This window comes from Peromyscus californicus, unplaced genomic scaffold (genome assembly GCF_007827085.1).
Source record: "Peromyscus californicus insignis strain IS unplaced genomic scaffold, ASM782708v3 Scaffold_7__1_contigs__length_154581171, whole genome shotgun sequence".
Taxonomy (NCBI): Eukaryota; Metazoa; Chordata; class Mammalia; order Rodentia; family Cricetidae; genus Peromyscus; species Peromyscus californicus.
The window spans coordinates 56,257,787-56,271,036 of NW_026294595.1; positions in this window are offsets into that span (position 1 = coordinate 56,257,787).

Sequence of the window (13,250 nt, forward strand, 5' to 3'; positions counted from 1 at the left end):
TCCTTGTTTAAAAACTTGATAATTTTTTTTTCATTCAAGTAATACTAAAAACCATCTTACATAACCACATCAAAAAGCTTATATTGATAAGCATATCAAGTATGTTATTTTAATTATCTGGACACGACCTTTTGTTTTGAACTAGGAAATCTTAACTAATTGGGATAAAAATTTGTAATTTGACCCATGCTACCTTTTCTCAGAAGAACTTTTTTGAGTTTTGCTCTGATTTGTAAAGAACTTGAGTCAGTCCACTGGTATTCGATGGTGTTCAAGTAATAGAAGAACAACTAGTAGGAGTATGTGGCAGTTGCAGTCCTGAAACTTCAGTTATCATGTTAATGCATGTTATTAACACACTGTTAGTTACAGTTTATATGGTGCACTCAGAAGGATCATTTAAGTCTGAGCTGAAACATCAATTACTTTTTGTCGAACCACTTTAAGAAACTAATCCTACAATAATTGCATCATGGTTATATTTCAGTTAATGTTCCTTATTCAGAGTAAGTAAATGTACAAGCATCTTTGTTTTATTTCCAGTCACATTAGTTCTTTCAAGCAATACCCCAATGAAAATAATTACATTTTAATACATATACATTATTTAAGTCAAATCTCACTCCAAAAAAAAGGCTCAGTTTTTCCTTAGGAAGATCTTCGGTGTTTTAAAGAGTGTTTGTCTCCAGTGTACAATGGAACATTTACGCATGGTGGACTGTTAGTGCTTTCAGCATGGTTCTAGACTACATTGCCAAGTGGTTTCTGTAACTGCTTTACCAGTAGTTATGAGTGTTAAAGCCTTGCTCGCTGTCAGACAGCGTCCACCTTGTTAACCTAGAACTGAGACAAGACGGGACCACCCCACAGGCTTATGCATTTGTGCTTCTGCTCTTGCTGCTTCCTTTCCGTTCCTTCCTGACTCTTGAACTCACAAGCAGCTTTCTGTAGGGAATGCCCTGGAACCAGCATCTTGCATTTTGTCACCTGCTGGGCTTGCAACTGCTTGTGTTTGGACTGGAAGGCCAGAGTGAATTTTAAGTAAGAACTTTCAGTGTCAGCATACATAAATACTAAGAGGCTAAACTTCATGTGTTGGGGAGGGGGCAGAGTTTAAAGAGCATATGACCCAGATTTGGGCACAAGGGTAGGTACAGACGTCCTATAGTCTTTGTCATTAAGTATAGGTTAGGCAACAGAGCACCGGAGCTTAGTCCTAGGTGTGGTCTAAGATAGAACAGAGATTAACAACATAAATAGCTTGGCATGGAGACATGGTGATTACCTCATTCATGGAGGTCTGTCTCATGCAAGTCACTGAAAGATTTCCCCCTCAAATCCCCTCAGTTTCTCTCAGGTCTACCCCTTTGAACATTTCTGTCACACTGCTCTCATTTACCTGTTAGTTTGTCAGTCTGTTTTTCTGAGATATCATCTACACAAGCATCACGAAGAATCAAGTATGTATTTATTTTCCATTATCAGCAACAAGCCAGGTGCCCTCCCTAAAAGTCAAGAACTTCTTTTTATCTTTTTCTTTTTGGTGGGCAGGTAGTGGTTAGAAGATGCATATATGCATAACCCATTAACTGATTTACATTAAGAGTTTGTTCTTCAGAGTTTAAGTGCTTGATAGTTGATTGGTTTATTTAGAGAGTATGAAACATAAAGAGATGAATACATTTTCACATCCTTATTATCACTTTCCTGTCCAGATAGATTTTTCTCCCTAGCAAAAGAAAAACATGTCTTTGTTAAAAAATGTATTCGTTTTCTGCTGAATGAGAAGTTGAGCAGATGTCTCTGCTGATATAACAATAAAAACGCTGGTATACTGTTTAGCAAATGTACTCAATCTATATAATGTTCAATAAACTTCATACTAACTGACATTTTAAAAAACACTCTTGGTCTAGCAAAATGGCTCAGCAGATCCAAGTACTTGCCATGCAAGCATGACTACCTGAGTCGGCCCCAAACACACATTAAAGGTGGAAAGAGTAAACCTCCTCTTAGACATTGTACATACACACAAAATGAGGAAAAACAGTCTTTAAAATTACTCTTCATATTCAATGTCTGTGACTTGTATTTTGGCATTTTACTTTGTTCAGTTTAACACCATGTCTGTATGTTTGGCTAGTGAGCCCTGGGAAGACATCATATATCCTCTTCCTCTGTCTCAATACCTGGTATCTAATGTAGCTGCTAGCTGGATGATTATGTTATCATGGAGGTAAATCTTCAGCTTAAGGCTGTCCCACACCACATGGTATTTGTCTGTATGACAAAGCATGTCTTCTTTAAATCCTCAATACAGTGATTGCAGTGCTTTGTACATGGTAAATGCTGCTTTGGTTATTCCTGTTAAAATGTGCCAAGTAATAACACTTTTTTCAGTGTCTTAGAATGAAGATTGAATTAATCTTAAAATTTTAAAAGTTCGTCAGTATACCAGAAATCATTCTTTCTTATAATTGTACACAGTTTTCCATTATCGTTGGTTTTTTCTTAACCCCCTTTTATTCATAAAAAGAAAAAAATGTCACAAAGAAGCATATGTAGACTTGTGTCCCGTGTGCCAGCATTTTGATGAGTGGATTTTACAAATGGTGTTTCTTGGATTATATGTAGCCTAGTTGAAGTGTACGCTGATGTTTTTACAATGATGAAGGGCTATCCTCATATTTCTCAGAGTATATTCCCTTTGTTAAGATATTCATGACTGTGTCCCAGTATTTTAGGAAAGAAGGGAAATGAGGTCTTCGAGGGTATTATTTTAACAAAAAAAAATACTTTGAGGAAAAGAACTATGTAGAAGTATATAATATGCTGTATGCTGCTATGTAGTAGAGAGCTGCCCTTGAATGTTGAAAGTAATTACTGAGAATCCCTATTTACAGGGTCTATGAAAAGGGGAAATGTAATAACATAAAGATCAAAAAGCTGCCTTTTACTCTGTTGCTCAATAATTGTTCTAATAAGTCTAATTGGAAAGTGACTTCCTAATTCCAGTTATCTCACTTATGAGTATTTAAATCAGCTGAGTAAACTGGGCCCGCCTCAGTGTGATAAAGATGGAAGAAAACCCTCTGAGAAGTTGGTGGTTGAACAGTGCTGGCATCAGAAGCCTGGCAGTCAAGAACCCAAAGGAAGTTTTTCAGTTCCTAGTGATCTGAGTTTGGAGGAATTATGTCCAGCTTCATGTTACTATCTATGAAGTGATGAAAAGTAATTTTTTGTGGAGTATAAAGGGCTAAGGGGAGTAAAGAGAGTGATCTACTGGTTCCCCTTACCTGCTTCCTTCATCATTGTTAGTGGAACACAACACTAACCTTCTGAATTTGTCCTGACCAAACAGTGACGGTTATAATTATATCTCCAAACAGTGATGAAGATGATAATATTTATAATATGTATGAGTTTTCTATAGGTTTTTAAATGGCACATTTAAAAATGCATATTACATTCTACTTGTGTGTATCTATCAACTCCATTAATGAGGCTTCCAGAAATAATGTATCCAATTCGTTTTACTCCATCAGTACATTATGATGTGTGTACTTGGACAACTTAATATTGTCCTGGATGCTTAGTAGTAGCAGAGACTAGAGCTCCAAAAAAAAAAAAAAAATCCCTATCCTTAATATCCCTATACTTTAAAACACAGGGAGTCCTCAAGTAGTATCCTGTATCATGGTCCCAAGTCTTCAAAGGTAGGGAGATAGGAATTTTCAGATCCTTGTGTATCTTAGTTGTTTAAGATTGTTACTTTCATTTTCCTAATAAAACTGCCACTTTAGAAACCCAACAGCTGAGCTGAGGGTAGCCAGTAAAGACATGGACAGAAAAATAAGAGTTGGAAAGAGCTGAACTTGAAGGATAAGCCAGATAAGAGTATACCAGAAGGAATGGCTGGCAAAAGGACTCCATAGTAGGAAAGCACTCGAGTTCAAGAATAAGTGTGTGAGACTGGAGTAGGGTGAGCACTAAGGGTAGGAAGCTAGGACAAGATGAGGTAAATGGAATGATTTGGGGGTCTTGGATGAGCTTTGGCTATTATAAATAGGAAGCTCTTCGGGGGTCTTTTTACCCCAAAGATACAGAGCATGACAAGTTTTGTTAGGTCTCTGATTACTGTTAGGGGAAAGAAAAATGAAAGTGAGGATGTGAATGAGGGAGAGGACACCTGTATGGAAATCCGAGAACAGGGGGATCAGTTAGGAGACTAGTACAGTAGTCCAGATAAGTGATATAAGTGGCCCTGACCTGGGTGACAGTATTACTCATAAGACATGCCTGTGCCTGGATTGAAGATAGAGCTAACAATATTTGATAAGATTTGACTGTGTGATGTGGAAAAAGGACTAATGCATGGGACTTGAACAGACCAGAAGGATATATTTGAGGGAGTCTGGAGGGAACAGGGTCAGGAGGAAGGCTAAGAGCTTTATTTTTGACAGTCTGGGTTTGAAATGCCTGACTAAACACTGCAGTGGATATTTAGACAGTGGATATGCAAATCTGCGTTGCAGTCAGATCTGGACTAGGCATGTGCTTTTGTGAAGATGCAGCATTCACACTATGGAAAGGCCCAAGCTTATGTACCAAGTGAGGTACATGCTGGGGTGGTTAACTCTACATCACAAAGAATCCCAGGAGAGTGGAAGTACCTGGAAAGGAAGTGAGTTTTAGGGATGCCAGAGGGGCTCCTTGCATCAGGTGGCATTCAGGAATCAAGACTCAAATGGTCGTTTTCATTATCTACCTGGTGGGTGCTTTGCATCGATGACTTTTACAAGTGCAGTTTTGTTTAAGCCTGTGATTAGGTCCAAGCTAGATTGTAGAAAGTACCAAAGGGAAAAAAAAAAAAAGACCGTTTGCTGTAATTGTTCATGTACTAGCTCATGTAAATGTTTTTTTCCCCTGAACTTAAATAGGCTATGCCTATTTTCCGAAGTTAAATTGATTGTAATATTCTTTAAAATAGTTCATATAGAGGCAACTTGATAATTGCTTTATTTTCCTTATTTCTGAAGGACTTTGGGTCAGTTTATTTTCCTTTCTAACCTTATTCTTTAAATCCAGTGTTTGGTTATCCCTTATCTACCAGAACCTTGTTAAAGGAATACTTTCTTGTCCATATGCAGACTCTAGTCCATTCTTCACACTGCTAGCACATAACTCTCTCCCATACAAGCTCCACCTTGCAGTTCCCGCTATATGATGTTAGTAGTTGCCTGTTGTTGAACAGATGCAAGTCCACATTCTGCAGAAGCCTCACTCTCTATCACTGTACTCTTAATGGAGCAGTGTCCATGTCAGCTGCTCTAGATGTTTGTTTTTGTCGTAAAAATCAAGGGTCACTCTTGCCGACTGCAACCTCTGAATCTGTCCATTGTAAATACTTGCTCAGAGAAATAATGATAGTAATGCATCATGAATACTTCCTAATCGTTGGACTCTACTTCAAGGCTTTCTTCTATTTAGAACACTGCAGTTCTTGGATACTCTGACATCTTTGTACTTTCCTTGTAGTAGTTAAAAGTTGATACATGTAGCCCTGTGACCTGACCATGTTTAAGTTTTGGTTAAGCACCAACACATACATTGCTTAAGATCCGTTGCTAGGAACATTCGGATTTGAAATGTGGACTTGGTGCTTCAAGACAGATGGTGAGGTAGCACATTGCCGTCTGTACCTAAGAGCATTTGGCAGTGCTAAAATTGAGCTTTCTGTTTAGTCCAAAATAATTCAGTGATGAGTGGGCTACTTTGTACTTTTCTTCCCTCAGAATTTGAGTATTTGGAAATCTTAGCTTCCAAAGACGCAAACTACATGTACCCGTGTTTAACTATGTGTAGGCACCTTCATGAAATGAGGCTTCATGAGGAGGCAAGTTCTTACTCGGTGGAAAAGTCCTACCTGGCAGTTTGGCACGTCTCATTGGTTTTGTCATCGTAGTGCTGGTTCTAGGAAGACTAGCTAGTCCTTGGTTTTATTTAATGTGCACACAAAATCTCCCAGGCTTAAAGTTAACCATTCGTTAAGCTCATTGTAAGCAAAATGTTCACATATTACTGGAGTGATTTCAAGGTGCGGAGTGGTCACCTCAAATAAGTTTATTCCCTTCAGTGCCTCTTCTCAAACACTTAAACTGCACTCCCCATGTATGCCTGGGCTGGAGGATTGCAATTAATAGAGTCTCTCAAGTCTTTGTTTATAGAAGGGCATGTCACAAATCCATTAGCATTTCTCAAGTATTGTATCTTGGTAACTAAAATTGGAAATTGTTTTGTATTTTGACTTACAGCTTATTACATCCTTCTCAATGTATTTTTTTTTCTCATGTATTTTCAAAGTAGGATTAACATAACCCTGTTTATCATCCAGGAATACGAGCTATAAATTATCATGGGATTCCAAAAGCCCACAGGAAGATACAGTGCTCCAGTGGGGACTCCTGGAAAGAAAGTACAGACACATTCCCTTTGGCACTGAGGTGTGGGTGTTGCCTGTGATGGTGATGGTGGACCAGAAGGTGTGATTTAGGGAGGCACTATACTGGGATAACCATCCAACCATTTAAATTCTGGAAAAAGGTGTACTCTTTTGAGCTTGGGTTCAAAATCCTGTCATGCTTGCTCTCATTGCTGGAAGGTTAAAGAGATCAATAAAGTTTCCTCTGCTTCTCCAAGTCAGATGTGTCTGTATTTTCTTGATGTCCAGGGAAGCCCAGATCACAAAGGGTGGCGGATTCTAGTGAACTGTTAGTTACCATTCTGTGCTGTTACTGCAAACTCTTTTTCTGAGATTAAATACATTGTATACAGGTACTCTGACCACATGCAGATTCATCCCATAGAACATGCCATGGACTGCTCTTCTAACAGCTGCCTTGTCTTTAGCATTTACAGCTTTGAACCCATCTGGAAAACTATTCCATAACACATGATCCTCAGAGAATGGAGCTAGAAGACCAACTTAGTGGGACATATTACCCCCCACCATAATTAACAGCTTATGAAAATGACAGAATTTGCTTATTTTACAAAGTAGGGATAGTAACCTTAGTTTCGAAACTGGGGTCCTGCCCATGACTCTGTTGCTGTCAAAACCTACCATCCAGTAAAATTATGATACATGTTTATGAAAACATTACCAAGTTTACAGCCTGTCATACTTTGACAGTTTCCTTTAAAAAGAACAAACACGGGAATCACAACTTAAAAACTTCAGTGTAGTCTCAGTAAACCGGGGAAGTAATGTATCATAATATCTAGTGAATAAAATATTCTAATGATAGTTGGTACTGAAATTCTGATTTCTGGATCTTTAGAAAACTGAACTTCAAGACCAAACAGTGTCACCACTAGTTTTATTTGCTATCTTGTCTGTAACTGGGATTTTGTTTTTCTACTTCTTGGAATCAGAGTATTTTTTTTTCAATTGTATAATTGGGCTAAAGCCAGTGAACAACACTGCAAAAATGTAGTGAGGGAGAAAATTATTTAGTGGCAAAACAATAGGCACTGTGATTATTTGGAGAACAAATGTAAGAAAATTCCATTAAGTTCTATGCAGCATGACACTTCACTGTAGAACATGCTTTTGCTTGGTCTCTGGCTGGGTCCTGTCTTTTTCCTTGTTTTATTTTCTTGCTTGCTTACTTGCTTGTTTTTGTCTCAGCTCTGAAGATTGGAATTCACTATTACTGAAGACCGATGTGAATTTGTGTTCCTACATACCAGTTTGGTATGATGTACTCAGAGCAACTGAGTATAGCAATGTGTCCTTTAGGATTGTAAATTAAAAGGATGTTTAGGGGAAGTCTCCAACATCACAGTACCAAACAGCTCTTCACTCACACGTCCACTTCCCCCTAATTTCTTCCTGCCTTTTTATTTCTTTTACATTTAAGAATGCCAACAATTATGTTTATTTAAGGATGGATAGTTTATATATGTAATGTGGCTGCCTTAAGATTTACTTAGGATTTTTACACTCCAGGGCTGGTCTAGAAATGACAATCATTTCTAGAAATTCAGATTCACAGAAGCAATAAAAGAGGGAAAACATTTTAAGAATTGGAATTATTTTGGATGTAGTGGCAGCAGTCTCATACACATTCTTCTCAGGAGGAAATCTGTACCATGCATAGTTTTTGAGGATTTCATTTAATACTGTTCCTGACCAACAGTAAGAGCTTTTCACTTTCCTGGTTTTTTTTCTTGTTTTGTTTTTTTCTCTTTCCCCAGAAGTGATGTGATGGAAAGTCTGTCATGAGCAGACAGACACTAAGCACACAGCCATGTGTGTGTATGTGTGTGTGTGTGTGTGTGTGTGTGTGTGTGTGTGTGTGTGTGTGTATATATATATATATATATATATATATATATATATATATATAATTTATTCCAGCTTCCAGAATTCCTCTTCAGGTTCTCCTGTCCATTGGAACAAGGAAGCCATCCTGTGGTTGATGCCAATGGAGAACAAGGAAGTAGCCTGATGTGGATCAGACCATCTGTACTCAGTTCAGCTTCACTAAGGCGATGGAAGGGACATGGTTTAAATTCAGTTTGTAGCAGATAAAAACATGGCTATAACAATCTTTAAATATTAATTTTACTTGATTTGAATACTTGTATATTAAATAAAATATGAAGGTGTTGTATCGACTTCCTCCTGGGCCCTCAGTTTTGTTTCTTAGGGAAAATATCATGCTTTTATTGATAGTGCTACATAATCTGGAAAGCTTGGGAAAATAGAATAAACATCTTACATATTTTATTTCAGAGTGTGGTAAGTAAATTGATTCAGGTAAATGCTTAGTAATATGTAAAACATACACATAACATATACTTGTCTGGAATTAATAAAATTCTAACTATGGAGAATAGTTAACTCACGATATGTGGTAGAAAACCTGGGAAATGCTTCTTATCTTCTCTCCATTTCCCTTTATTTGTATTTTTAAGAAAATTTACTTGCTTGTGTCCACTCTTGATAAGAATAACTGAGTATAGTTATGTGTTCTTTAGAGTTGTAAGTTAAAAAGTTGTTTGGTGGAACTCTCCAACATCACAGGACCAAGTAGCTCCTCACCGCCCACACCTCCACCTTCCCCTAGCTCCTTTCTGCCTTGTGTACTGCCCAACATTAAAAGCAAGACTTAAAGAAGATACCTCGTAGCTCAATCTCTTAATATCTGTTCTTGATGCTTTTAATAAAGGTTTGTGGTAGTTTTGCTTCTTTTAGGCCAGTGGTCCTCAACCTATGGGCCGTGAATCCTTTGGGTTGCACATCAGATATCCTGCATATCAGATATTTATTTATGTTACAATTCATAACATCAGCAAATTACAGTTACCAAGTAGTAATAAAAATAATTTTATGGTTGGGGGTTACCACAACATGAGGAACTGTAGTAAAGGGTTGTAGCATTAGGAAGGTTGAGAACCACTGTTTTAGGGTGTAAGGTAGCCCACAGCTCACTATAAATCTCCACTAGATGTCAGTGTGTGACTAAATGAATCCAGTCCAGCCTTCCAAAACTGTTGGAGAAACCCGTAAGAGGGGTGAATTCATTTTTTTTTCAGACTGATACAAAGACATTTTAGTGATACTGGTTAATAAGTGCTATTTTTCTAATGATTGTTCTGTTTTCAAATAAGGAATTGTCTACCTTTTTATCTGAAAACTTCAGATGCTTGCATACACTCATTTTTTTTATAATAGTACCAAAGAAACTATAAATATGACTTTTATTTTACAGTATAGAAACTAGAGTTGCATGGAGACACTGTGACTGGCCTCAGGTTGTGAAGTTGCCGTTCAGTAGAACCAGGCCGGTCCCCTAAGGCCTTCTGTATTTCTTGGTGTCTGCATTGCATCCATGCTCAGTCCTTTGGACTAACTACCTCCCCTATAAATTGTTCAGTATGACTGGCATAAGAATAGCAGTCTGATTGAGGACAACTAGAGAATGTTTATACCCCAAACCTAAAAGTTTAACCATGACCACACAGAACGCAAAACAACTATGAAAAAAAAAAAAACCTTCTATAGTGTTTCATAGATAGTGAACTCAGACCAATAAGAGTATCCTCTTAATTCATTTACTTAAGAGAAATGGGAAAGGAAGTTGAAACTGAATGAAGACTCAAGCTGGTGGTTATTTGATAGATTATTGGGCATATTATATATTGTATGTTTATACTAGTTTCCTAAAAGAACTCATCTTTAATTCTAATATTACAACTTAAATACTGATTTTTCCCTCACTGTATAACATAGCTTGCAGATATGTAATAATTTTGCTTGTAAACAACAATACACAGAAAAATGAAGTGAGGTTGATAAGGTGATTGGAGAATTTATTTCCACTTTATTAGTAATGTTTTATAACATATAAACAGACAAAAACATGCTCTTTTGTTGTGCATGTTATATAAATGTGGCACAATCTCACCCTTGAAAGGTCTTATTCATATTAGTCAGTTGCATTGAAGGATTGTGGTTCAAGGAGATGGAATTAATGTGGTTTGGTATTTTAAATAATTGTAATTGTGGTTACACAGGCAGAAGTAAAGGGTCAGGTTTTCAAACAATATAAATTCCAAATATAGGTAAATGCTTATCCGGATACAAGAAAATGTTGCAGTAATATTCTTGGGATTATATAAATATTGGTGAGGAAGTGTTTAAAGTATAAGATAGTGTATAGCTGAAAAGTTATCAAAATTGAAATCACTATTGACTTTCACATATAGATATATTTTGATTCAGAAGTTGTATGTAGTGAATACTGCATTCATCAAATTAAGGAATATAATAACATTTTGTATGTGCAAAGGAAAACTTTGATGGTATGTCTCTTTCAAGTAATGATAGTCTAGCAACCATAGGATTATGTGTAAAATCTTCATTGGCTGATTAGTGACTATCAGTTCAGGATATTGGGTCTGTGAATCAGAATTGGTTAGAAAATTTAAAAGCCTCATTTCTGTGATATTTAACCAGCCCTTCTGTCTTGTAATAATGTTTGTAATCCTGGGTTTCCAGACTTGTACACGTGGATGTTTGAGTTAGAATGGTACAATTCAGGAGTGTTTAGGGGGCTGTAAGGTGTATACAAGACTCTTTGACATCAACTCCTAACCCTAACCTACCAGATACAAGCTCAGTTGAAGTTAATTCTTAGACTACTCAAGCCAGTGAATATTACTGGCTTCAGTACAGACATCTAAACTCCTGCTAGTCTGCAGGTGTGTGGTTGAAGCAAATCTAAGTGACAGGTCATCCTAGGTGAGTTCTTTACCCAGTCAATTCTCATTGAATCTGGAGGAAAAGAATTCAGTGTGAGACCAAACAAAGCCACTCAGTGGCATTTCTGATTCTGATTTGTTTGCTATCCCAAACCCTCACACACCTTTGTTTACTCCTTTCATTGTTCCTAGAATTTCATCATTAGAGATTCCGTAGCTTAAAATACAGCCATTGCCCAAAGTCTTTTTAATGTAGCTGTAACAGGAATTGGTCACATTTGAATTTTATTAGTGGCTCTATAGCTCATTAGCTCATAAAACTCTTGCTATCCACATCTGCTTTGAAGCAAATAGTAGGGATTTTGACTGAGAGCGTGAAGAGATGCCCTAAGCATTCCAGCAATTGCCTGATATAGCTGGCCCCCCAGGAACTGACTGCACATGGAAAAATCCTCTAGGAGAACAGGATGTCAGGTTCTTTCAGCTTCCAACTTGAACTTAGGAAAGAATCCCCTGGGGAACTTTGTAAAATGTACATTGATCTGTGCAGCTTGGACAGCAAAGTCTGCTTGTCCAATAAGCTCCCACGTGAGTCCATAATTCTAGTATGCAGTGACAGACATCTTTGTCAATGGCAAGTCCTATCCTCATCACCTCTCGCTCTTCAGAAGTTCTGGCACATGAATTAGACTGGCTTGTTAAAATAGGTATAAGTTCAGCAGAGTAGGAAAGGCTTACAGATTTGTATTCCTAACTCAGTGCTAGGGCTTAAGTGGGTAACAGCACGGCCCTAGGCAGCTGCAGTCCTCACACTGCCCTGATAGGTGGCAGAGACCTGGGTTTGGGATTTGACCTGCTGACAAGCTCCAAAGATAAGCCAGCATTTCCCTTTTTTCCAGAAGTGTTAGCTGGAGAAGCTTCTCATTCAAACTCTCAAGGTGTCTTCTCATCTTTGCAAGTTTAGAAGCCCTGACTTTGGTGTTGGCTGCTTGTAATACTGTCAAGAGGATTTAAAAAAAAAAAATTAGCTGGGCGGTGGTGGCGCACGCCTTTAATCCCAGCACTCGGGAGGCAGAGCCAGGCGGATCTCTGTGAGTTCGAGGCCAGCCTGGACTACCGAGTGAGTTCCAGGAAAGGCGCAAAGCTACACAGAGAGACCCTGTCTCGAAAAACCAAAAAAAAAAAAAAAAAAAAAAAAAAAAAAAAAAAAAATTAGGCACAGGCCTCAAAAGTATTTGGATCTTCATTTCCTTCCCATAGTGGGTTGTATTGTTAGAAACCCACACATAAGGCTGTTCAGCAAAACACAGCATTGGTACTAAATATTGCAGACTTTTCTTTACAAAATCTTCTCCAAGCTTGGTTTAAGATATCTTAAGAACTTGAAAATGCATTGGACAAATGTACAGAGCCAATGAGGAGACATTTCCTTAACAGCTGAATAATATTCCATTGTATAAATGTTCCACATTTCATTATCCATCCATTGATGGACACCTAGGCTGTTTCTCATTTGACTGTTTTGATTTTTGTGTTTTGTTTTGTGGAAAGGGAGAGAAAGAACATGAGGTTGGGTGGATAGGGAGGTGGGGAGGATTTAAAGGGTTTAGGGGAGGGGAAAACATGACCAAAATATATTTTATGAAAAAAAAAATAAGAAATCAATAGGTTTATTCCTTTAAAGCATAGCAACCAATATTTTCTACAAATGTTGTTAATGAACCTGCACCAAAAAAGGTTAAAGCCATTTTGCCTTTCAAATTGAAAAAAAGAAAAGAAAACAGCATTATAATTTACCAAAGGTCCGTCACTGCCTACTGGTAGGCTTGTCTGTGCTCTCCTGAGCAGTTCCTCCCCAAGCATAGGTCCTTTCATACCGCAGAAAACTATTCTGCAGTGGAGGATTCCTTATCTAGCTTTAGTAGTTCAGTGACAGGACAGGACCATCAAGGATCTTTACCTGGGAAACTGCTTCCATC